General features: G+C 37.7%; 1 pseudogene; it reads right to left on the bottom strand.

The window, feature by feature from the left end:
• Positions 1 to 2,723: 2,723 nt before the first annotated feature.
• LOC138436498 (olfactory receptor 5J3-like) lies at positions 2,724 to 23,471 on the bottom strand (annotated as a pseudogene).
• Between the last annotated feature and the right edge of the window lie 402 nt (positions 23,472 to 23,873).

Raw genomic sequence — 23,873 nt, 5'->3', positions numbered from 1 at the left:
GGCTTCCAGGCTTTGGTGTGAGAATAGATAGGATTGGTTACAGAGTATCAGCAATGGCCCACAGACCATGTTTTAGGTGAGGGCAGACTGGAAGCAAGAGACATCTAGAAGGTCATAGCCTAGGATTTAGAAACTGATGAAAGTCTCTAGATCCAGAAAATGCATGTATGCCCATGCACAGAACCTTCCATGCAATTCCAGTGGGGTCATATAATTGTGACCCATCTCGAGTCCTTCATCGTTCATGTGCCCTCAGTTAAAACACCTTTGGTGGTCCAAGAGAGAAGTCTGAAAACTAAAACTGTATCAGAATGAAACTGTAACTGAAGATGTAGAGTTTTGGAGGTTGGAGAAAATCCATGAAGCAGTTAATCACAGGGATGGAGACATATTGGAGCACTTTGAAGTTGATGGATGGTAAGGATTTGAATCAGTTTGGGCAGGCTGAGATCATTCATTAAAATAGGAAATAAATGAGGTGCACTAGGCATGGGGAGATGAGACAGTAGATTAGGTAAGTAGAGTAATGTTGAGTGTTAGGTACTTGTGGGATATCCATGTGGAAGTGCCCAATAGGCAGTTGAAAATAAAGGATTTAACCTCAGGAGACAGGCTAAATCTGTTTAGAAGTGGATTTGGGAGTCTTGTCTTGAAGGTAGCTTTTGAATCCATAGGTGTACGTGAAATCAGCCAAGGAGAATAGACTAAGTAAGAGAAGAAGGCTAGGGTGGGACTCCTGTGATCCCCCCAAATTCACAGTATGATGGAAGATGTATCCAAGAAGGTTTACTGATACTCAACACTCTCTCCATGTTGGCTGTAGGCATCCTTTCACAGTAAAGCAGTGTTAGAGTTGGACTGACAATTTGCATGTTCTTTAAGAAACTTCTTGTGTGATATGTATGTTCTGTTATTTACTTTCTCTATCAACTGCATAGATAGATTTCACTTCATTAAATCAGTAATGAGCATTTTCTCTTAAGTCATGATATTAAAAAGGTAGATAAACAACCTCTTTTGTAGGTAAATATTTAGGTTTATTCATAGAAAGAAATTAAATCTTTCATGGAAGGAGATCCCACAAAGAGAAAAGTAATGCATCATTTGTATATAGCTAAATTACAAAAGTGAATTTTAAATGTTTAGTGATTTTTAGAAATTTGGTTTCTGAAGTTGCACACACTGCTTTTTAAAAATATTTTATAATTATTTGAAGTCCATCCCTGAGAAGTATATTAATGGGGAAAGATATATAAATATAGTGGAATCAGAACCGTGGTAAGATTTTTTTTTTGTTTTGGTCTGACAGGCTAGTCTAATTTTTTTGTGAGCTAGGAGTATGGGTCAAAGAGTGATATTTATTTCATTTTCCATACTCCTGATGCTCACATTGTATAAGGTAACAATGGTGAATCTTCATCAACATCAAAATCCACCATAAATAGGCACCACTATCACACTAGAGTTTATGTGAACCCCCCAAATCCTTGCCTCTTGGAGTTTCCATGCTATTGCACACAAACAGTCTCAAACTCTCTGCTTTATGGTAATAACTTTCTACTCTTCATTAAGGATAGGTTTTATAGTATCAATAGGATGAGGAGGAGATTTCTAATGCTGGTTCTATATAAAAAAATGTGTATCTTGAAAGAAATTTTACTGAATTTAGTTTAAAACAGGTGTGTTTTTCTTTAAAGATTAAAATAAGTTCACCATAAAATAAGTTCAGTATAACACACCCAAGGAAAAAATAAAACTCAATGAAGTACTTTGAAAAGAAGTAATACTTTTACATACCTGAATTTAATCGTTTTCCCCAACAAATGAGCAGAGACACACATTAGATAATAATAGCTAACACTCATGAAGTGTTTTGTTGACTAACCTTAGGGGTTTATTTAGGAACCAAAATGGACATAATATAAACAAAGGTAATTGGTGTAATTGTGAAAACCTTTAGAACACATAAGGAAAACATCTCTTCATATTTCTAGTAATACAAAGCAATGATTAAAAATTTAAATACCATTTTCATGTGGCCTAGTAAATTGTCCACCTACTTCAAATATGCACACACAGTCACACAATGATTAGTAAATATACTCAGGATAATTTTTCTTAAAGAAAATCCAGAAGATCTGGGGTGTCTATGTCAAAGTTAATTTATTGCTATGGAATATAAACTCTTTTTGCTTTGCCCCAGGTTTCTTTTTGCACCCTTCCTTATTGTATAGGCATTTAGGAAACCAGATGAAATATTCAGAAGTCAACAAATAGGCAAATGCTTCTCAAATTTTATGTGTATATAAATCACGTATATTTCCATCAGGTAAGATGAATGAAGTTCCCTTTCATCTCAGCCTATGGTAATGATGGAAGCACGACCTTGTTCTTACCTGTTCAGCTTTGGAATCCTTCCTACTAAATTCTGATTGTCAGTCAAGGCTGCCTCAAAGTGAATACTGTGTTTTCTTCTATTGTCTACACTGTAAATACCATCACTATGTCTCTCATTTAATTTTTAATCATGTCCTATGTGCCAGGCACTCTTCATGAATTACTCCATGAAATTGAAAGTACTGTTAATAGCTCCAGAAGCTCAAACCTTCAAAATGTTATCCTGGTGATCTGAATTCAGAGCCTCAGTGTTAACACTGAGCGGTATTCCTTCCCCTACTAATGGATCAAGGATGAGATACTGGTTCACACTCTGTTTGCCTGCTTCATTTCAAATATTTCTTGATAGTCCACTTGGCCACTTTGACAAACACATGTTGAAGTGAAATCTCCTCACTCTTGTATTTAATTGGCCTGTTTGATATCTGCTGTTCCTTTGTCTTCTTTAGCTTTGCAACTTCTTGTTTCTCTAACTTAACTTTGCCTAGATAAGCAAGCATTTTATCATATATAAAGAGCAATGAGATCCCATCATGGTAGCTGTTCAGGGAAAGGCTAGATTGCTACATCTCCTGAAAAGATGATTGATTCAAGTCTTAAGTAAAGATCATTTACAACGTTCCTTTCAGCCCTCCGACTCCATTGTTCTACCAATGTCATTACACATCTGAAAACATGGCATTATTTGAACCTTGAAAATTTCATATTCCTATGACTGGGTCATACTTAAGATATTAAGTACTCTTTCCTTTTTGCCTCTCTTTTACCTGGAAAATCCGTATTTCACATTTATGAACATCCTTTGGGATGGTAACATTCACATGACTGAGAGCCTTCCTAGCCTAATGTTATATCAGAGGTAGATAAATAGATCCCATATTTTACTTAATATTTACCTTTTACATTTTAGAAAACTCTATTTTGCAATACTTATAGAACCACAGGCAGTTACAAAGACTTATACAGGCATTATAAGTCTCCTCATTATCTATTTAAATTTAAATTTTTATTGGATTCTAAATTTTAAAAACATATGCTAAAAATTTCCCTGAGTCAAAGACATATCAAATGAAAATGGAATATCTTTACGTTTACACCTCTATCTGCCCAGCACCACTGTTAACAGTTTTGTGTGGGTTTTTCCAGTCCTTTGTTTATATGCATATATGATTGACCATATGAAAGAAGCCAGAATACAGATAATCCCAACTTACTTTCCATCCTTGCATAGTTTTATCCAAAGTCTTATAATTGTCAATAACAAAAGTCTAGCTACTGTTTATGGTGTACTTATGTTGTACCAGGTACTGGGTAGGATGCTTAGTATACATAATCTCATGTATTTATCACAACAAGCTTATTTATTTTATTAGGATTTATAAAGGAGGAAACCGATGCTTAAGGTTACACAGCTACTGTTATCATAGTTTGGAATTTAATCCTATCCATCTGACCGTGAAAGCCGTAATCAAAAGTTCATACTGCTAGAGCATTCTATGGAAATAAAAAAAAAAGAGAGAGAGCCAAATAGGAAAAATATCCACACCTTTTAAATTTCCTGACAATTCAGCACACAGATAAAAAACCCCACAAAAACAAAAAAGTTACTAATAACATTGGCCAAACCAATTTCTTGGATTTACCCTTACAGAGAGTTGAGTGACTGGCTTTTTTACTTTTCTACCATTATCCCTATCGCTGAACAGCCCCAGCATGAGAATAGGAGGTGTTTTATCTGGCAAGGATTTCTCAACATATATCTTTGCCTCAAAAGTGATCTAGATGGTCATTTCTTAACCAGTGCATTTAGTCTTAGGTTTGAGAAGAGTGTGGCTCTATAGAAATTTGACAGGAAATTGTACCTGTCCACCAGCCTATCCCATGGATAGCACAGAGCCATTGTTAAAAACCTGAGTTCCTTCTCATGAATAAGATTGTCAGAGAGGAGAAGGGCTGGCCTCCACTGATGACCTCTCCAAGAGAGGGAGCCTCGGGTCACTGACCCAGGCTTAATACTCCCAGTAGCATCTGATCCCTCTGCCTACTGAAGGTAAACGGGGGAACCAAGCTTGGGGTACAAAGACCACTCACAAACAACTTAGGCTGAAGTCAGTGGAAAAAGAAAAACACAAAATCCAGCACTACAGTCAGGCCCAGAGAGAAGGAAGAGGTTGTGATGGAATATTTCAGCCGAATCAGGAGGACATTCTGTCCTAGTGGTTCTGATGCAAACAGCTTTATGACCTGAGAAAACAAACATTATTTGGGGACATAAATGTGGTGCCATGGCCTCTTGGACTGTGGTGGTCTTAGTGTTATCCTTTCCCATAAGAGCAGTGGTTCCAGTGGAGACCAATGGCTCAGTTCCCAACATTGAAGCAACTCTGCTTCATTCTTTCCCAACCTATAAATCATCTCAATGGCAAATGAATGAGAATGAACATATCTAGGAATCACCCTGAATCTATGAGATTTCTAAAAAGAAAGGGACTATAGGAGAAGCAAATGATTCACAAACTATAAGACTTTCTTATAGTTAATAAAGATATGTTGCTTGCAACACATCTCCCAAACGTCAATGTGCTGCAATGTAAAGATGAAAATCCCCAAGGTAGTGAACAAAAGGAGTTCCAAATATGCTTTATGCACATTTAATTACATTTTATTTAAACAAATATTTTCTGTGCCTTTAATGTCATACTATGGCATAGCCTAGGAGATATGCTTTCCCCCTGAAAATTATTTCTATCTTCTCAAAATTAGAATAGGAGTAATACTACGCATTATATATTATTTGCCATGAACAAATTTCTCCTTCATATTATCTTACTTTAGAAATTCAAGAACCCCTCAGGCTTTCAAATAAATGATCACTACAGTCATTTCAACTCTGGTTTTATTATTAGCATTATAGACATAGACACACAAAAATGATACTAAATTTATGTCATTACACAGATGTCATGAAACTGGTATTGAAAATATGTGTTTAATATTTTATAATATGCTTTTAAGAAGTATATATATCCTGACACTTGGCAGCATTTTTCTCGATTGTGATGGTAAATGAACAACTTACCACTGACTCTTGCCGAAAGTTTTAGAAAGGGCTTGCTGCTCTCTTTCTAGTTCCTGGGCTGGAAAGACAGTCTCTGTAAAACGGGCTGTTGACTGCCATGCATCATGAGGAGGGCTTCCATTCTAGGAGCTACCTTGAACATGTTCACTGTCTACTGCAAGAGTTGAAAATCCTTCTGTGGTCTCTGTAGGGACTCATTTATCTAGCATGGACATTTATAAGTACCTGCGGACTGACCTTTTGGGAGTACCATGTAACCTTTCTCTAAGCAGCTGTTCTGGGACTCCTCAGAGTGCAGATGCAAGGCAAAAGCCTGAATAGAAACTGTAGAATGAAGAGCAATTAATTCTCTTGTGTATGCATTAAAGTCATAACAATCATCTTTTCTCAGCATGCAATGAGACCAGCTTCTTATCTCTTTGGGGACATTTGTGGGTGAATTTTAGTGAAAGATTTTTTTTTTTGTTGTTAGGATGTGAGTGAAAGTTAAAGCCTGAAAGACTGCCTTCTAAGAGATGCATGGATTTAGGTTTATTCAGGTTCAGTTCAGTTCAGGTTGGGATTCTATAAAGTACAAGGGAATTTTGTCCACTTGTTCTGGTAGCCATGGCCTTGGATCTTAGAACTAGATTCTTCTTGCATGCTCAATTGAACATGTATTTGGAACTATAGTACTAACAGTGTATCTGCTCTCTTGGCATGAAATCATCCTAGTTAGTCTGCTCACTTAGACATGGTGCTTCCCTTCTTTCTCACCAGCATCCTTATGTCTTCATGTCCCTGGTTTCTAGTTCTGCCATTGCCATGACCTGGTGATGACACTGTTGATATGGCTTCTAAGGAGAAAAATGCAGACCTTCAAACAGCTCTGTAGGGCACAGAACCAAGAAGGCAATGGCACCCCATTCCAGTACTCTTGCCTGGAAAATCCCATGGACAGAGGAGCCTGGTGGGCTGCAGTCCATGGGGTCTCAAAGAGTCGGACACGACTGAGCGACTTCACTTTCACTTTTCACTTTCATGCACTGGAGAAGGAAATGGCAACCCACTCCAGCGTTCTTGCCTGGAGAATCCCAGGGACGGGGGAGCCTGGTGGGCTGCCGTCTATGGGGTCACACAGAGTCGGACACTACTAAAGCGACTTAGCAGCAGCAGCAGCAGCAGGGCACAGAAGGGGAGAAAGCTATATGTTTAAAAATCTTGCAGTATTTTACCTCATCAAAATTAGAATATAAACATTAGACAGAGTGAAGAGTTAAGTCTCTAAATTTAAAAAGATCTTCTTAGACTAAGAAAGAATCAGTACCAATTCTCAATTCTTCCAAAAAATTGAAGAGGAGAGAGCACTTCCAAACTCATTTTTATAAGGCAAACACTACCCTGATACCAGAGCTAGACAAAGATATTGCAAGAAAATTACAGGTCAATATCCTTCTGAGCATAGACATAAAATCCCTCAAAAAACTACTAGCAAGCCAAATTTAATAGCACAGTGGAAAGGATTATACCCATGAGCAAGCTGGATTCATTCTTGGATGCAGTGATGGTTTAATACATGCAAATCATTAAATGTGATATACCACATTATAGAATGAAGAACAAAAATTATATGATCATCTCAATGGATGTAGGAAAAGCATTTGACAAAATTCAACACACTTTTGTGATAAAAAGTCTTAACAAATTAGATATGGAAGGAATGTACCTCAACATAATAAAAGCTATATTGATAAGCCCACAGCTAACATAGTCAACAGTGAAAAGCTCAAAGCTTTTCTTCTTAAGATCAGTAACAAGACAAGGATGACAACTCTTATCACTTCTATTCACTATAATACTAAAAGTCATAACCAGATCAGTTAGGCAAGAAAAAGAAAGAAAAGACATTCAAATTGGAAAGGAGGGAGTGAAATTGTCACTGTTTGCAGATAACATAATATTATACATGTAAGATGCTAAAGACTTCACCAAAAAACAGAAATAATAATTTAATAAAGATTCAGTGTACAGAATCAGCCTATAAAAGTTAGTTTCATACCTATATACTAATAACAAATAAAATGAAAAAGACTTTAAGAAACAATTCTACTTACAATAGCATCAAACATACCTAGGATAAATTTTACCTAAGAGGTGAAAGACCAGCACATTAAAACTATAAAACATTGATGAAAAAATTGAAGGCACAAATGAATGGAAATATGTTTATGGATTAGAAAAACTAATATTGCTAAAATATCCATATTATGTAAAGTTATCTACAGATTAATTACAATCGCTACCAAAATATTACTAGCATTTTTCACAGAAATAGAGCAAATAATTATAAAATTTGTATGAAACTACTAAAGGCACCAAATAGCCAAAGCAATGCTGAGCAAAAAGAAGAAGCTGAAGGCATCACATTCAGTTCAGTTTGTTCAGTCACTCACTTGTGCCCAACTCTCTGCAACCCCATGGACTGCAGCATGCCAGGCTTCCCTGTCCATCACCAACTCCCGGAGCCTGCTCAAACTCACATCCATTGAGTCAGTGATGCCATTCAACCATCTCATCCTCTGTTGTCCCCTTCTCCTTCTGCCTTCAGTCTTTCCCAGCATCAGGGTCTTTTCCAGTGAGTCAGTTCTTTGCATCAGATGGCTGAAGTATTGGAGCTTTAGCATCAGTCCTTCCAATGAATATTCAGGACTGATTTCCTTATCTGCATACCTGAGGTTATTGATATTTCTCCCAGCAATCTTGATTCCAACCTGTGCCTCATTCAGCCCCGAATTTCGTATGATGTACTCTGCATGTAAGTTAAATAAGCAGGGTGACAATATACAGCCTTGGTGTACTCTCTTTCCCAATTTGGAACCAACCCATTGGTCCATGTCTGGTTCTAATCGTTGCTTCTTGATCTGCATTCAGATTTCTCAAGAGGCAGGTAAGGTAATGTGGTATTCCCATTTCTTTAAGAATTTTCCAGTTTGTCATGATCCCCACAGTCTAAGGCTTTGGCATAGTCAATAAAGCAGAAGTAGATGTTTTCCTGGAACTCTCTTGCTTTTTCTATGATCCAACGGATGTTTGCAATTTAATATCTGGCTCCTCTGCCTTTTCTAAATCCAGCTTGAACATCTGAAAGTTCATGGTTCACATACTATTGAAGCTGGCTTGGAGAATTTTGAGCATTACTTTTCTAGCATGTGAGATGAGTGCAATTGTGCAGTAGTTTGAACATTCTTTGGCATTTCCTTTTTTTGGGATTAGAATGAAAACTGACCTTTCCCAGTCCTGTGCCCACTGCTGAGTTTTCCAAATTTGCTGGCATATTCAGTGCAGCGGACTCAGGCAGTTGGTGATGGACAGGGAGGCCTGGCGTGCTGTGGTTCATGGGGTCACAGGGAGTCGGACACAACTGAGCAACTGAACTGATCTTTGAGAAAGGTACCAAAACACAAAACAGAGAAGAACAGTATCTTCTATAAATGGTATTAGGAAAACCAACTATCCACATACAGAATAATGAAATTGGACACTTACCTCACTCCATATATAAAAATCAACTAAAAAGGATTAAAAGCTTAAATGTCAAACTTGAAACTGTATAACTACAAGAAGAAAACTGGGCAAAAGTTTTTGACATTGGTCTGGGCAATGATTTTCAGATATGACCTCAAAAGCACAAGCAACAAAAATAAAATAGACAAATGGAATTGCATTAAGCTAAATACACTTCTGCACAACAAAGAAAACAAACAGAAGAGACAAATTTACAGAATAAGAGAAAGTATTTTCAAATCATACATGTGACTAGGAAGCTCCTATCCAAATATATAAGGAACTCATAGAACTCATTAGTGAGAAAAAAAAAAAAACTAATTAAGAAATAGGCAAAGAGGGCTTCCCTAGTGGTCTAGTGGTTGAGAGTCTGCCTGCTGGTTGGGAGACATGAGTTCTTCCCTGCTTAGGGAGGATCCCACATGACATGGAGCTATTGAGCCTGTGTGTCACAACTACTGAGACTACGCTCTAGAGCCCGTTAGTCTCAGCACCACAACTACTAGAGCCTACACACGTAGAGCCCTCACTCCACAGCAAAAGAAGCCACTGCATATGAGAAGCCTGCTCACTGCAACAAAGAGTAGCCCCCACTTGCCCTCGTTTTTGAGATTGTACCCAAGTACTCGTTGACTATGAGGGCTATTCCATTTCTTTTAGGGATTCTTGCCCGCAGTAGTAGATATAATGGTCATCTGAATTAAATTCATCTGTTCCCATCCATTTTAGTTTACTGATTCCTAAAATGTCGATGCTTACTCTGCTATCTCCTATTTGAACACTTCCAATTATGGACCTAGCATTCCAGGTTCCTATGCAATAGATATATTCAGCCTTAAAAAGCAAAGAAGAAAATTGTATCATTTTTGAGACTACAGATGAACCAAGAGGACATTATGCTAAATAAGCCAGGCGCAGAAAGGCAAATACTGGCATTATCTCACTTACATGTAGAATCTAAAAATGTTGAACTTGTGGAGAGTAAAAGGATGGTTACCAGAAGCTGGGGTGAAGTGTGGTGGAGAAAATGGGGAGATATTGGTCAAAGAGTGCAAAGTTGTAGTTGTGTAGTTTGGATGAGTAAGTTTAGAAATCTAATGTGTTGCATTATGATTATACTTAATAATAATGTATTGAACATTGAAAATATGCTAAGAGAGTAGATTTCAGGGGCTCTTATTGCAAAAGAAATGGTAACCAAATGAGGAGATGATATGTTCTTTTGTTTTACTGAAATATAGTTGATTGTATTAATTTCTATTGTACAGCAAAGTGGTTCAGTTATTTATACATGTATATTCTTTTTCATATTCTTGTCCATTATGGTTAATCACAGGATATTGAGTATAGTTCCCTGTGCTCTACTGTAGGACCTTGTTGTGTATCCATCGTACATATATTAGTTTGCATCTATTAATCCCAAACTCCCAATCCACCCCTTTTCCACCTTTTCTCTGCCTTGGCAACTACAAGTCACTTCTCTATGTCTGTGAGTCTGTTTGTTTCATAGATAAGTTCATTTGTGTATTTTTTTTAAGATTTCATATGTGATATCACATGGTATTTATCTCTCTTTCTGACTTACTTCACTTAGTATAATAATCTCTAGATTCATCCATGTTGTTGGAAATGGCATTATTTCATTCTTTTTTATGGCTGAGTAATATTCCATTGTATATATTACCACATTTTTATGCATTCATCTGTCAATGAACATTTAGATTGTTTTCATATCTTTGCTGCTGTGAATTGTGCTACTATGAACAGAGGGACACATGTTTCTTTCTTTTTTTAAAATTTATTTATTTGGCTGTGCTGGGTCTTAGTTGCATCATGGCAACTCTTAGTTGTGGCATGTGGGATCTAGTTCCCTGACCAAGGATCAAACCCAGGTCCCCTGCATTGGGAGCATGGAGTCTTAGCCACTGGACCACCAGGGAAGTCTCGTGCATGTATCTTTTTAAATTACAGTTTTATCCAGATATATGCCCAGGAGTGGGATGGCTGGATCATATGGCAACTCTGTTTAGTTTTTTGAGGAACTTCTATAGTGTTTCCATAGTGGCTGCACCAATTTACATTCCCAACAATGTTCCCTTTTTGAGGAGATGGTATGTTAATTGTAGTAATCACTTTGGGCCTCCCTGGTGGTTCAGTGGTAAAGAACACAGGTTTGATCCCTGGGGTGGGAAGATACCCTGGAGAAGGAAACGGCAACTCATTTCAGTATTCTTGCCTGGGAAATCTTATGGACAGAGGAGCCTGGCAGGTTACAGTCCATGGGGTTGCAAAAGAGATCAACTTTTAGTGACTAAACAGCAACAACAGTAATCACTTCACTGTGCATATCTGTATCAAACCAACATGTTGTATGCCTTAAATATGCACAATTTTAAAATTGTTTAAAAAGAATTACTTAAAATAATATTTTAATAAAGAATTATCATACAAATAAATGTGAAAAACTATAAAAAAGAGAAAAAGAAAAGGTTTTCCAGAATGAAAAATATTGATCTAGTCACTGATATAACTAGAGAATCCACCTTCTCCATCCACTTCCTCAGGGCACCCTTGATTTCTTTGTTTCTTAGGCTATAGGTGACAGGGTTAATCATGGGGATCACAACAGAGAAGAGCACAGAGACCAGGATGTCCAGGATATAGCCTATATTGGGTCTATCATAGTTAAAGTTGGATATTCCATAAAAGACCACCACAGGGAGGTAGGATGCACAGAGAGTGAAGGTCTGGTTCCTGCCCTGAGCAGAGGGAATCTTGAGGAGGGCAGAGATGATAAGCAGTAGGACACTGCAATGAATAGGCAGGGGCTCAGGCCAGTGGTGGCACTGGTCACATGGAGCACAGACCCACTGAGAGAGGAGTCAGGGCAGGAGAGCTTCAGGAGCAAAAGTACATCACAGAGAAAGTGGATGATCTTGTTGAGTCCACACTGAGGGTCAGCACTGTGTGTTTCACAGAATTCTCTAGCCCACGCAGTCAAGTTCCAATCAACAAAATACACACAGACCTTCAGACTCATGAGGAGCAGATATTGAAGGTGGCCAATGGTTACATAGTGATTGTAAGTCACAGTAGCCAACAAGACACCCTAGGCACCAGCACAGGTCACAAGGAATAAGGTCTGGGAAAGACAGCCCTCATACAAGGTGGCCTTCTTCCCCTTGAAGTTCCCCAGCATGACCAAAATGGTGGCAGATGAGTAGCAGATGTCCAAGAAACACAAGGTGCTGAGAAAATAATACATTGGAATGCAGAAGGCAGGACTGACTCTGGCCATTGTTAATGTGAATTTATTTCCCAGAAGAGTTAAGAGATAAATGATCAAGGCTGGGAGGAACAACACTTATAATTCACGATGGTTGGAACATCCTAGGAAGATAAATCCAGTGACCACACAATGATTTTTTATTTCTTTGAGTTCTTTCTTAATTGAAATGAAAATTAAGAAATAAAAAGACAACAAGATACTAGGACAAACACTGGAAGAACTAACACTTACTTATCCTTTATTACACGGGGTAGATGATATCTCTTTTAGATAGTGTAGTTTGACACTTTAAGACTAGGATATATGCGTTCCCCTTCACTCCCCATCCTCTTTCGCTCCTGTGTTTACTTGCCATGCCTTCACTATTACCTATTAGTTTATTTGACTCCCCTACCAGTCTGTAATTTCTATTAGGCAAGGGATTTATCTCTCTTTATTCGTATGTACTCTATAAAACTTTTGTTAGAATTAAGGAAGGAAAGAAAGAAATTCAGTTTTAAGCACTGGCATTGAGAAACAGTAGTTGATGAATTAAACTAGAACTGAAATACTTTTCTTCTCAACCTCCTTCTTGCCTGGAAAGAAGTCACAATACCAAATTTTAAGTTTACTGGGTATGAAATAGCTTTCATGATCTTTTGCAACCTGTTATTTGAGAGAATATGCTAGTCTATGCCAGAAGGGGATCTGCAGATGTCGTTAAGGTTATTAATCACCTGACTTTAAGATATAAAGATTATCCTGTATATTCAAGCGCGCCTAATCTAACCACATGCGTGTGTGCTAAGTTGCTTCAGTCATGTCCAACTCTTTGTGACCCTATGGGCTGTAGCCCGCCAGGCTCCTCTGTCCATGGGATTCTCCAGGCAAGAATACTGTAGTGGGTTGCCATGCTCTCCTCCAGGGGACCTTTCCGACCAAGGGATCAAACCCGTGTCTCCTGAACTGCAAGTGGATTACCCTGAACCACCAGGGAAGCCTGAATCTAATCACATGTGCACTTAAAATTCACAGTAGAAGGTGAATTCAGAGATTCAGATCACAAGTAGGATTCCATGTCATTATTAGCTTGAAGATAAATGGGGCCATGTGTTAAGGAAAGGTAACAATTGGTCCTAAGATCATAAGAAACTAACTTTTGCTAACAACTTGAATATATGTGAAGGTGGGATCTTCCCCAGAGTCTCTAACCCAGCCCAGTGACACACAGTGATTTCAACTTGAGCCAGCCTCACATTGTGCCTGTACTTCAGTGAAGCAGAGGACCCAGCTGAACTATGCTGTACCAACCTTCTGTCCCACAAAACTGTGAGATAATAAATAACTGTTTAAACCATTAAATGTATATTAAACTTGTTATTAAAATAGTACCATGGAGTATAAGAGTCAAGGATAGGATGAGCATTTTCACCTGTACACTTATGTGGTAAACCAAATAATGGCACCCCAAAGAGGCTCATGCCCGAATCCCTGGAGCCTGTGAATATGTTATGTGACAAAATACACTTTACAAATATATTGATCTTTTTTTCTATAGCTGTTTTTTCATTCTTCTAGTTTCATTGAGATACAATTGACATGCAGTAGTATGTGCACAAGAATTCCTTTATATCCTTGACAACACTAGTTATCTCTTGTTTTTTTATAATAATCATTGCAACAGTTGTGAGGTAGCATCTCATTGTGGTTTTGATTTGTATTTTCCTGATTATCAGTGGTCTTGAGCACCTTTTCGTGTACCTGTTGGCCATTTGATGTCTTTGAAAAAATGTGTATTTAGAGCCTCTGCCCATTTTTAATCAAATATCGTATGATATTGCTTATATGTGGAATCTAAAAATATGATACAAATGAATCTATTTACAAAACAGAAACAGTATCACAGACATAAAAAACATACTGCGGTTACCAAAGTGGATAGCAGGGATGATTGTTGGGGACAGATAAATTAGAAGTTACAGATTAACATATATACAATATTATAAAATAGATAACCAACAAAGACCTACTATATAGCGCAGGAAACTATATCAATATTTTGTAATAAGCTGTAAAGGGAAAAGAATCTGAAAAAGAAAATTTATATATATGAATCACTTTGCTGTACACCTGAAACTAGCATATTATAAATCAACTATATTTCAATTAAAAATTTTAAAACAGAATTAAAAATTTTTTATTGGAGTATAGCTGATTTACAGTGTTGTGTTAGTTTGAGGTGTACAGCAAAGTGAATCAGTTATACATGTATAAATATCTTTTTTTCAGATCCTTTATCTATATAGGTTATTACAGAATATTAAGTAGAGTCCCTGTGCTTTACAGTAGATCCTCATTAGTCATCTATTTTATATGTAGAAGTCTATATATATATATTAATCTCAATCTCCTAATTTGCCACTTCCTCCTATGTTTCCCCTTTGGTAATAAGTTTGATTTCAAGAGCTGTGGAGTTGGTTTCTGTTTTGTAAATAAGTTCATTTGTATAATTTTTATTAGATTCCACATATTACTATAAGTGATATCACATATTTGTCTTTCTCTGAGAAGTGGAATACTTCTAAACTGTATATGCACACCACACCTTCTATATCCACTCATCTGTTGATGGACATTGAGGTTGTTTCCACATCTTGGCTATTGTATTATACAGTGCTGCAATGAATATTGCAGTGTGTGTATCTTTTCAAATTACAGTTTCTCCAGATACATGCCCAGCAGTGGGATTACTAGATCATACATTAGTTTCACTTTTAGTTTTTTAAGGAAACTCCATCTGTTCTTCCAATTTACATCCCCACCAACAGTGTAGGAGTATTCCATTTTCTCCATACCCTCTCTAGTATTTATTATTTATAGACTTTTTGATGATGGTCCTTCTCACTGCTGTGAGGTGATACCTGATTGTTTTGATTTGCATTTCTCTATAATTAGTGATTTTTGGCCATTTGTATGGGCTTCCCTGGTGGTCAGTGGTAAAGAACCTGCCTGCCAAAGCAGCAGACACATGTTCAATCCTACAGGAAAATCCCTTGGAGAAGGAAATGGCAACATAGCCCAGTATTCTCGCCTGGGAAATCCCATGGTCAGAGGAGCCTGGTGGGCTACAGCCCATGGAGTTGCAAAAGAGTCGGTCACAATTTAGCAACTTAACAACAAATGCCTTCTTTGGAGAAACAACTATTTAGATCTTCTGCCTATTTTTTTGCATGGGTTGTTTTTTTAATATTGAGCTGCATGTGCTCTTTGTATATTTTGGAGATTAATCCTTTGTCAGTTACATCATTTGCAAATACTGTCTCCCATTATGTGGGTTGTCTTTTTGTTTTGTTTATGTTTTTCTTTGCTGTGCAAGAACTTTTAAGTTTAATTAAGTCCCATTTGTTTACTTGTGTTTTTATTTTCATCATTCTAGGAGGTAGATCAGAAAAGATATTACTGCGATTTATGTCAGCAAGTGTTCTGCTTGTGCGTTCCTCTAACAGTTCTATAGTATCTGATCTTACATTTAGGTCTTTAATCCATTTTGAGTTTATTTTTGTGTATGGTGTTAGATAGTGTTCTTTTTTTTTTTTTGGCTGTCCAGTGCAGTGTTCAGGATCTTAATTCCCCAACCAGGGATGGAACCCATGCATCCTGTATTAGGAGCAGAGGGTCTTAACACTGGACCACTAGGGAAGTACCAGGGAGTGTTCTAATTTCATTCTTTTACATATAGTTGTCCAGTTTTCTCAGCACCACTTATTGAAAAGACTGTCTTTCCTCCATTGCCTCTTTTGTCATAGATTAATTGACCATAGGTACATGAGCTTATCTCTGGATTTTCTATCTTTTCCCATTGATCTATATTTCTGCTTTTGAAACAATACCATACTGTTTTGATGACTGAAGCTTTGTAGTATAGTTTAAAGCCTGGGAGCCTGATTTCTCCAGCTCCATTTCCTTTCTCAAAATTGCTTTAGCTATTTGGGGTCTTTTGTGTTTTCATATAAATTTTAAAGTATTCTGGTTCTCTCAAAAATGTAATTGATAAAGATTGCATTGAATCTGTAGTTTGCCTTGGATAGTATCCTTTTAACAATATTAATTCTTCAAATCAAGAACGTGATGTATCTTTCTATCTATGTTATCAGATTTCATCAGTGTCTTACAGTTTTTTGAGTGTAGGAATTTTACCTCCTTAGGAATGTTTATTCCTATATACTTTATTCTTTTAAATGTGATTTTAAATGGGATTGTTTCCTTAATTTCTCTTTGATTATTTATTGTTAGTATATAGAAATGCAACAGATTTTTGTATATCAATTTTGTACCTTGAAAATTTACCAAATTTATTGATGAGCTATAATAGTTTTTCATGGTATCTTTAAGATCATCTATGTATAGTATCATGCAATCTTCAAAAAGTGACAGTTTTTCTTCTTCTTTTCCAAGTTGTATTACTTTTCTCTTTTTCTTACCTGATTGCTGTGACTATGTTTTCCAGTACTATAGGGAATAAAAGAGGTGAGAGTGGGCATCATTTTCCTATTTCTGATGCTACAGGAAATGCTTTCAGGTTTTCACCATTGAGTATATTAGCTATGGGCTTTTAATATAAGGTCTTTATTATGTTGAGATGTGTTCCGTCTATATGCATTTTGTTAAGAGGTTTTCTAAAATCATAAATATATATTGAATTTTATCAAAAAATTTTCTGTATTGATTGAGATGATCAGATGATTTTTTTCTTCTCAATTTTTTAAAAAAAATATTTATTTTAATTGGAGGCTAATAACTTTACAATACTGTAGTGGTTTTTTTGCCATACATTGACATGAATCAGCCATGTGTATACATGTGTTCCCCATCCTGAAACCCCCCTCCCTCCTCCCTCCCCATCCCATCCCTCAGGGTCATCCCAGTGCACTATCCCTGAGCACCCTGTCTCATGCATCGAACCTAGACCAGTGATCTATTTCACATATGATAGTATACATGATTCAGTGCTATTCTCTCAAATCATCCCACCCTCACCTCCCAGAGTCCAAAAGTCTGTTCTTTACATCTATGTCTCTTTTGCTGTCTCACATAAAGGGTCATTGTTACCATCTTTCTAAATTGCATATATATATATATATATATATATATATATATATATATATAAATATACGGTATTGGTGTTTTTCTTTCTGACTTACTTCATTCTGTATAATAGGCTCAGTTTTATCCACATCATTAGAACTGATTCAAATGCATTCTTTTTAAAAAAAATTATTTATTTTTAAATTATTTATTTTACTTGACAATATTGTACTGGTGTTGCCATACATTGACTTGAATCCACCATGAGTGTACATGTGTTCCCCATTCTGAGGCCCCCTCCCACCCCCCTCCCCATCCCACCCCCCGGGGTCATCCCAGTGCACCAGCCCTGAGCACCCAGTATCATGCATCAAACCTGGACTGGTGATTCATTTCACATATGATATTTTACATGTTTCAGTGCCATTCTCCCATATCATCCTGCCCTTGCCCTCTCCCACAGTGTCCAAAAGACTGTTCAGTACATCTGTGTCTCTTTTGCTGTCCCGCATACAGGGTTATCATTACCTTCTTTCTAAATTCCATAAATATGCATTTTTATACTATATTGCTGTTTTTCTTTCTGGCTTACTTCACTCTGTATAATAGGCTCCAGTTTCATCCACCTTATTAGAATTGATTCAAATGCATTCTCTTTAATAGCTGAGTAATATTCCATTGTGTACATGTACCACAGCTTTCTTATCCATTCATCTGCTGATGGACATCTAGGTTGCTTCCATGTCCTGGCTATTGTAAACAGTGCTGTGATGAACATTGGGGTACATGTGTCCCTTTCAATTCTGGTTTCCTCAGTGTGTAGGCCTGGCAGTGGGATTGCTAGGTCGTATGGCAGTTCTAGTTCCAGTATTTTTTTTTTAAAGGAATCTCCACACTCTTCTCCATAGTGGCTGTACTAGTTTGCATTCCCACCAACTGTGTAAGAGGGTTCTCTTTTCTCTGCACCCTCTCCAGCATTTATTGTTTGTAGACTTTTTGATAGCAGCATCCTGACCAGCGTGAGATGGTACCTCATTGTGGTTTTGATTTGCATTCCTCTGATAATGAGTGATGTTGAGCATCTTTTCATGTGTTTGTTAGCCATCTGTATGTCTTCTTTGGAGAACTGCCTGTTTAGTTCTTTGGCCCATTTTTTGATTGGGTCATTTGTATTTCTGGAATTGAGCTACAGGAGATGCTTGTATATTTTTGAGATTAAATCTTTGTCAGTTGCTTTGTTTGCTATTATTTCCCATTCTGAAGGCTGTCTTTTCACCCTGCTTATAGTTTCCTTCGTTGTGCAAAAGCTTTTAATTTTAATTAGGTCCCATTTGTTTATTTTTGCTTTTATATCCATTACTCTGGGAGGTGGGTAATAGAGGGTCCTGCTGTGATTTATGTCCGAGAGTGTTTTGCCTATGTTTTCCTCTAGGAGTTTTATAGTTTCTGGTCTTACATTTAGGTCTTTAATCCATTTTGAGTTTATTTTTGTGTATGGTATTAGAAAGTGTTCTAGTTTCATTCTTTTACAAGTGGTTGACCAGTTTTCCCAGCACCACTTATTGAAGAGATTGTCTCTTCTCCTTTGTATATTCTTGCCTCCTTTGTCAAAGATAAGGTTCCATAGGTGTGTGGATTTATCTCTGGACTTCATATTTTGTTCCATTGATCTATGTTTCTGTCTTTGTGCCAGTACCATATTGTCTTGATGACTGTAGCTTTGTAGTATAGTCTGAAGTCAGGCAGGTTGATTCCTCCAGTTCCATTCTTCTTTCTCAAGATTGCTTTGGCTATTTGAGTTTTTTTTTTTTTTTTTGTATTTCCATACAAATTGTGAAATTATTTGTTCTAGTTCTTGGAAGAATACCGTTGGTAACTTGACAGGAATTGCATTGAATCTATAGATTGCCTTGGGTAGTAGTCTCATTTTCACTATACTGATTCTTCCAGTCCACGAACATGGTATATTTCTCCATCTATTTGTGTCCTCTTTGATTTCTTTCATCAGTGTTTTATAGTTTTCTACATATAGGTCTTTTGTTTCTTTAGGTAGATTTATTCCTAAGTATTTTATTGTTTTTGTTGCAATGGTGAATGGAATTGTTTCTTTAATTTCTCTTTCTGTTCTCTCATTGTTAGTGTATAGGAATGCAAGGGATTTCTGTGTGTTAATTTTATATCCTGCAACTTTACTATATTCATTGATTAGCTCTAGCAATTTTCTGGTGGAGTCTTTGGGGTTTTCTAGGTAGAGGATCATGTCATCTGCAAACAGTGAGAGTTTGACTTCTTCTTTCCAGCCTGTATTCCTTTTATTTCTTTTTCTGCTCTGATTGCTGTGGCCAAAACTTCCAAAACCATGTTGAATAGTAGTGGTGAAAGTAGGCACCCTTGTCTTGTTCCTGACTTTAGAGAAAATGCTTTCAATTTTTCACCATTGAGGATAATGTTTGCTGTGGGTTTATCATAAATGGATTTTATTATGTTGAGGTATGTTCCTTCTATTCCTGCTTTCTGGAGGGTTTTTTTTTTTATCATAAATGGATGTTGGATTTTGTCAAAGGCTTTCTCTGCATCTATTGAGATAATGATATGGTTTTTATCTTTCATTTGTTAATGTGGTATATCACATTGATTGATTTGGAAATATTGAAGAATCCTTGCATCCCTGGGATAAAGCCCACTTAGTCAAGATGTATGATCTTTTTAATATGTTGTTGGATTCTGTTTGCTAGAATTTTGTTAAGGATTTTTGCATCTATGGTCATCAGTGATATTGGCCTGTAGTTTTCTTTTTTTGTGGCATCTTTGTCTGGTTTTGGTATTAGGGTGATGGTGGCCTCTAGAATGAGTGGAAGTTTACCTTCCTCTGCAATTTTCTGGAAGTGTTTGGATAGGATGGGTGTAAGCTCTTCTCTAAAATTTTGGTAGAATTCAGCTGTGAAGCCGTCTGGTCCTGGGCTTTTGTTTGTTGGAAGATTTCTGATTACAGTTTTGATTTCTGTGCTTGTGATGGGTCTGTTAAGGTCTATTTCTTCCTGGTTCAATTTTGGAAAGTTATACTTTTCTAAAAATTTGTCCATTTCTTCCAAGTTGTCCATTTTATTGGCATATAGTTGGTGATATTAGTCTCTTATGACCCTTTGTATTTCTGTGTTGTCTGTTGTGATTTCTCCATTTCTAATTTTGTTGATTTGATTCTTCTCCATTTTTTTCTTGATGAGTTTGGCTAATGGTAGGTCTATTTTGTTTATCTTCTCAAAGAACCAGCTTTTAGCTTTGTTGATTTTGGCCATGGTCTCCTTTGTTTCTTTTGTATTTATTTCTGCCTTAATTTTTATGATTTCTTTCCTCCTACTAGCCCTGGGGTTCTTCATTTCTTCTTTTTCTAGTTGCTTTAGGTGTAGAATTAGCTTATTTATTTCATTTTTCTCTTGTTTATTGAGGTAAGTTTCTATTGCTATGAACCTTCCCCTTAGCACTGCTTTTACTGATTCCCATAGGTTTTGGGTTGTTGTGTTTTCATTTTCCTTCATTTCTATGCATATTTTGATTTTTTTTATTTCTTCTGTGATTTGTTGGTTATTCAAAAGTGTGTTGTTTAGCCTCCATTGTTTGTATTTTTAATAGATTTCCCCCCCTGTAGTTGACATCTAATCTTACCAGATTATGATCAGAAAAGATGCTTGGAATGACTTCAGTTTTTTTGAATTTACCAAGGCTAGATTTATGGCCAGGATGTGATCTATCCTGGAGAAGGTTCTGTGTGTGCTTGAGAAAAAAGGTGATATTCATTGTTTTGGGGTGAAATGTCCTATAGATATCAACTAGGTCTAACTGGCCCATTGTATCATTTAAAGTTTGTGTTTCCTTGCTAATTTTCTTTTTAGTTGATATATCCATAGGTGTGGTGGGGAATTAAAGTCTATGCTTTTTGAACTGTGGTGTTGGAGAAGACTCTTGAGAGTCCCTTGGACTGCAAGGAGATCCAACCAGTCCATTCTGAAGGAGATCAACCCTGGGATTTCTTTGGAAGGAATGATGCTAAAGCTGAAACTCCATTACTTTGGCCACCTCATGCGAAGAGTAGACTCATTGGAAAAGACTCTGATGCTGGGAGGGATTGGGGGCAGGAGGAGAAGGGGCTGACAGAGGATGAGATGGCTGGATGGCATCACTAACTCAATGGACGTGAGTCTGAGTGAACTCCAGGAGTTGGTGATGGACAGGGAGGCCTGGCGTGCTGAGATTCATGGGGTCGCAAAGAGTCGGACATGACTGAGCAACTGAACTGAACTGAACTATTATTGTGTTACTGTTAATTTCCCCTTTCATACTTGTTAGCATTTGCCTTACATATTGCGGTGCTCCTATGTTGGGTGCATCTGTTCAGTTCAGTTCAGTTCAGTCCCTCAGTCATGTCCAACTGTTTGCGACCCCATGAATCACAGCATGCCAGGCCTCCCTGTCCATCACCATCTCCCGGAGTTCACTCAGACTCATGTCCATTGAGTCCGTGATGCCATCCAGCCATCTCATCTTCGGTCGTCCCCTTCTCCTCCTGCCCCCAATCTCTCCCAGCATCAGAGTCTTTTCCAATGAGTCTACTCTTCGCATGAGGTGGCCAAAGTACTGGAGCTTCAGCTTTAGCATCTTTCCTTCCAAAGAAATCCCAGGGTTGATCTCCTTTAGAATGGACTGGTTGGATCTCCTTGCAGTCCAAGGGACCCTCAAGAGTCTTCTCCAACACCACAGTTCAAATGCATCAATTCTTCGGTGCTCAGCTTTCGTCACAGTCCAACTCTCACATCCATACATGACCACAGGAAAAACCATAGCCTTGACTAGATGGACCTTAGTCGGCAAAGAAATGTCTCTGCTTTTGAATATACTATCTAGTTTGGTCATAATTTTTCTTCCAAGGAGTAAGCATCTTTTAATTTCATGGCTGCAGTCACCATCCGCAGCGATTTTGGAGCCCCCAAAAATAAAGTCTGACACTGTTTCCGCTGTTTCCCCATCTATTTCCCATGAAGTGATGGGACCAGATTCCATGATCTTCATTTTCTGAATGTTGAGCTTTAAGCCAACTTTTTCATTCTCCTCTTTTACTTTTATCAAGAGGCTTTTTAGCTCCTCTTCACTTTCTGCCATAAGGGTGGTGTCATCTGCATATCTGAGGTTATTGATATTTCTCCCAGCAATCTTGATTCCAGCTTGTGTTTCTTCCAGTCCAGCGTTTCTCATGATGTACTCTGCATAGAAGTTAAATAAGCAGGGTGACAATAGACAGCCTTGATGTACTCCTTTTCCTATTTGGAACCAGTCTGTTGTTCCATGTCCAGTTCTAACTGTTGCTTCCTGACCTGCCTATAGGTTTCTCAAGATGCAGGTCAGATGGTCTAGTATTCCCATCTCTTGAAGGATTTTCCACAGTTTATTGTGATCCACACAGTCAAAGGCTTTGGCATAGTCAATTATGTCTTCAAATGTTTCCTATTCCTTTCTTCTTCTCCTTCTAGGATTCCTATAACACAAGTGGCAGAATACTTAATGTTATCCTAAAGGTATCTTAAATTGCCCTCATTTATTTTTATTCTTTTTCCACTCATCTTCAGTGATTTCCACTTCTTTGTCTTCCAGTTCACTGATTCATACCTCTGTATCACTGAGTCTCCTGTTTATTCCTTCTGCTGCTGCTGCTAAGTCGCTTCAGTCATGTCCGACTCTGTGCGACCCCATAGATGGCAGCCCACCGGGCTCCCCAATCCCTGGGATTCTCCAGGCAAGAACACTGGAGTGGGTTGCCATCTCCTTCTCCAATGCATGAAAGTGAAAAGTGAAAGGGTAGTCGCTCAGTCGTGTCCAACTCTTCGAGACCCCATGGACTGCAGCCTACCAGGCTTCTCTGTCCATGGGATTTTCCAGGCAAGAGTGCTGGAGTGGGGTGCCATTGCCTTCTCCGTTATTCCTTCTAGTATATTTTTATTTCAGCGTTGTATTCTTCATCTCTGTTCAGTTTACATTTTCTAATTCTTTATTGCAAGCTTCTAACATCTTGCTGTGGGCATCCACTCTTCTCCGAAGTTCTTTGATCATGTTTACAATCATTACCTTCAACTCTTTCTCAGGTAGATTTCCTGTCTCCACTTAGTTATTTTTCTGAAGTTTTATCTTGTTCCTTCATTTGGAATATGTTCCTCTGTCATCTCAGTTTATGTAACTTGCTGTTGCTATCACTATGTGTCTAGTATGTTGATTCTATTTCCCAATTTTGGAGAAATGACATTTTGTAGGAAATATCCTGTGTACCCCAGCAGTGCACTCCTCTTTGGTCATTTGAACTAGAGGTGTCCACTATGCGGGTTGTATGGGTCCTTCTTTTGTGGCTTGCTGACTACTCTGAGTGGTCTAATAAGCATAGCTGGCCCTGGTCTAGTTGGTTTCCAGGTCTTGCCTGTACGGGGCTGCAAATCACTGGTTGGTGGGGCTCGGTCTTAA

This window comes from Ovis canadensis, chromosome 1 (assembly GCF_042477335.2).
Source record: "Ovis canadensis isolate MfBH-ARS-UI-01 breed Bighorn chromosome 1, ARS-UI_OviCan_v2, whole genome shotgun sequence".
NCBI classification, from domain to species: domain Eukaryota; kingdom Metazoa; phylum Chordata; class Mammalia; order Artiodactyla; family Bovidae; genus Ovis; species Ovis canadensis.
This window is presented reverse-complemented; position numbering and strand designations above follow the sequence as displayed.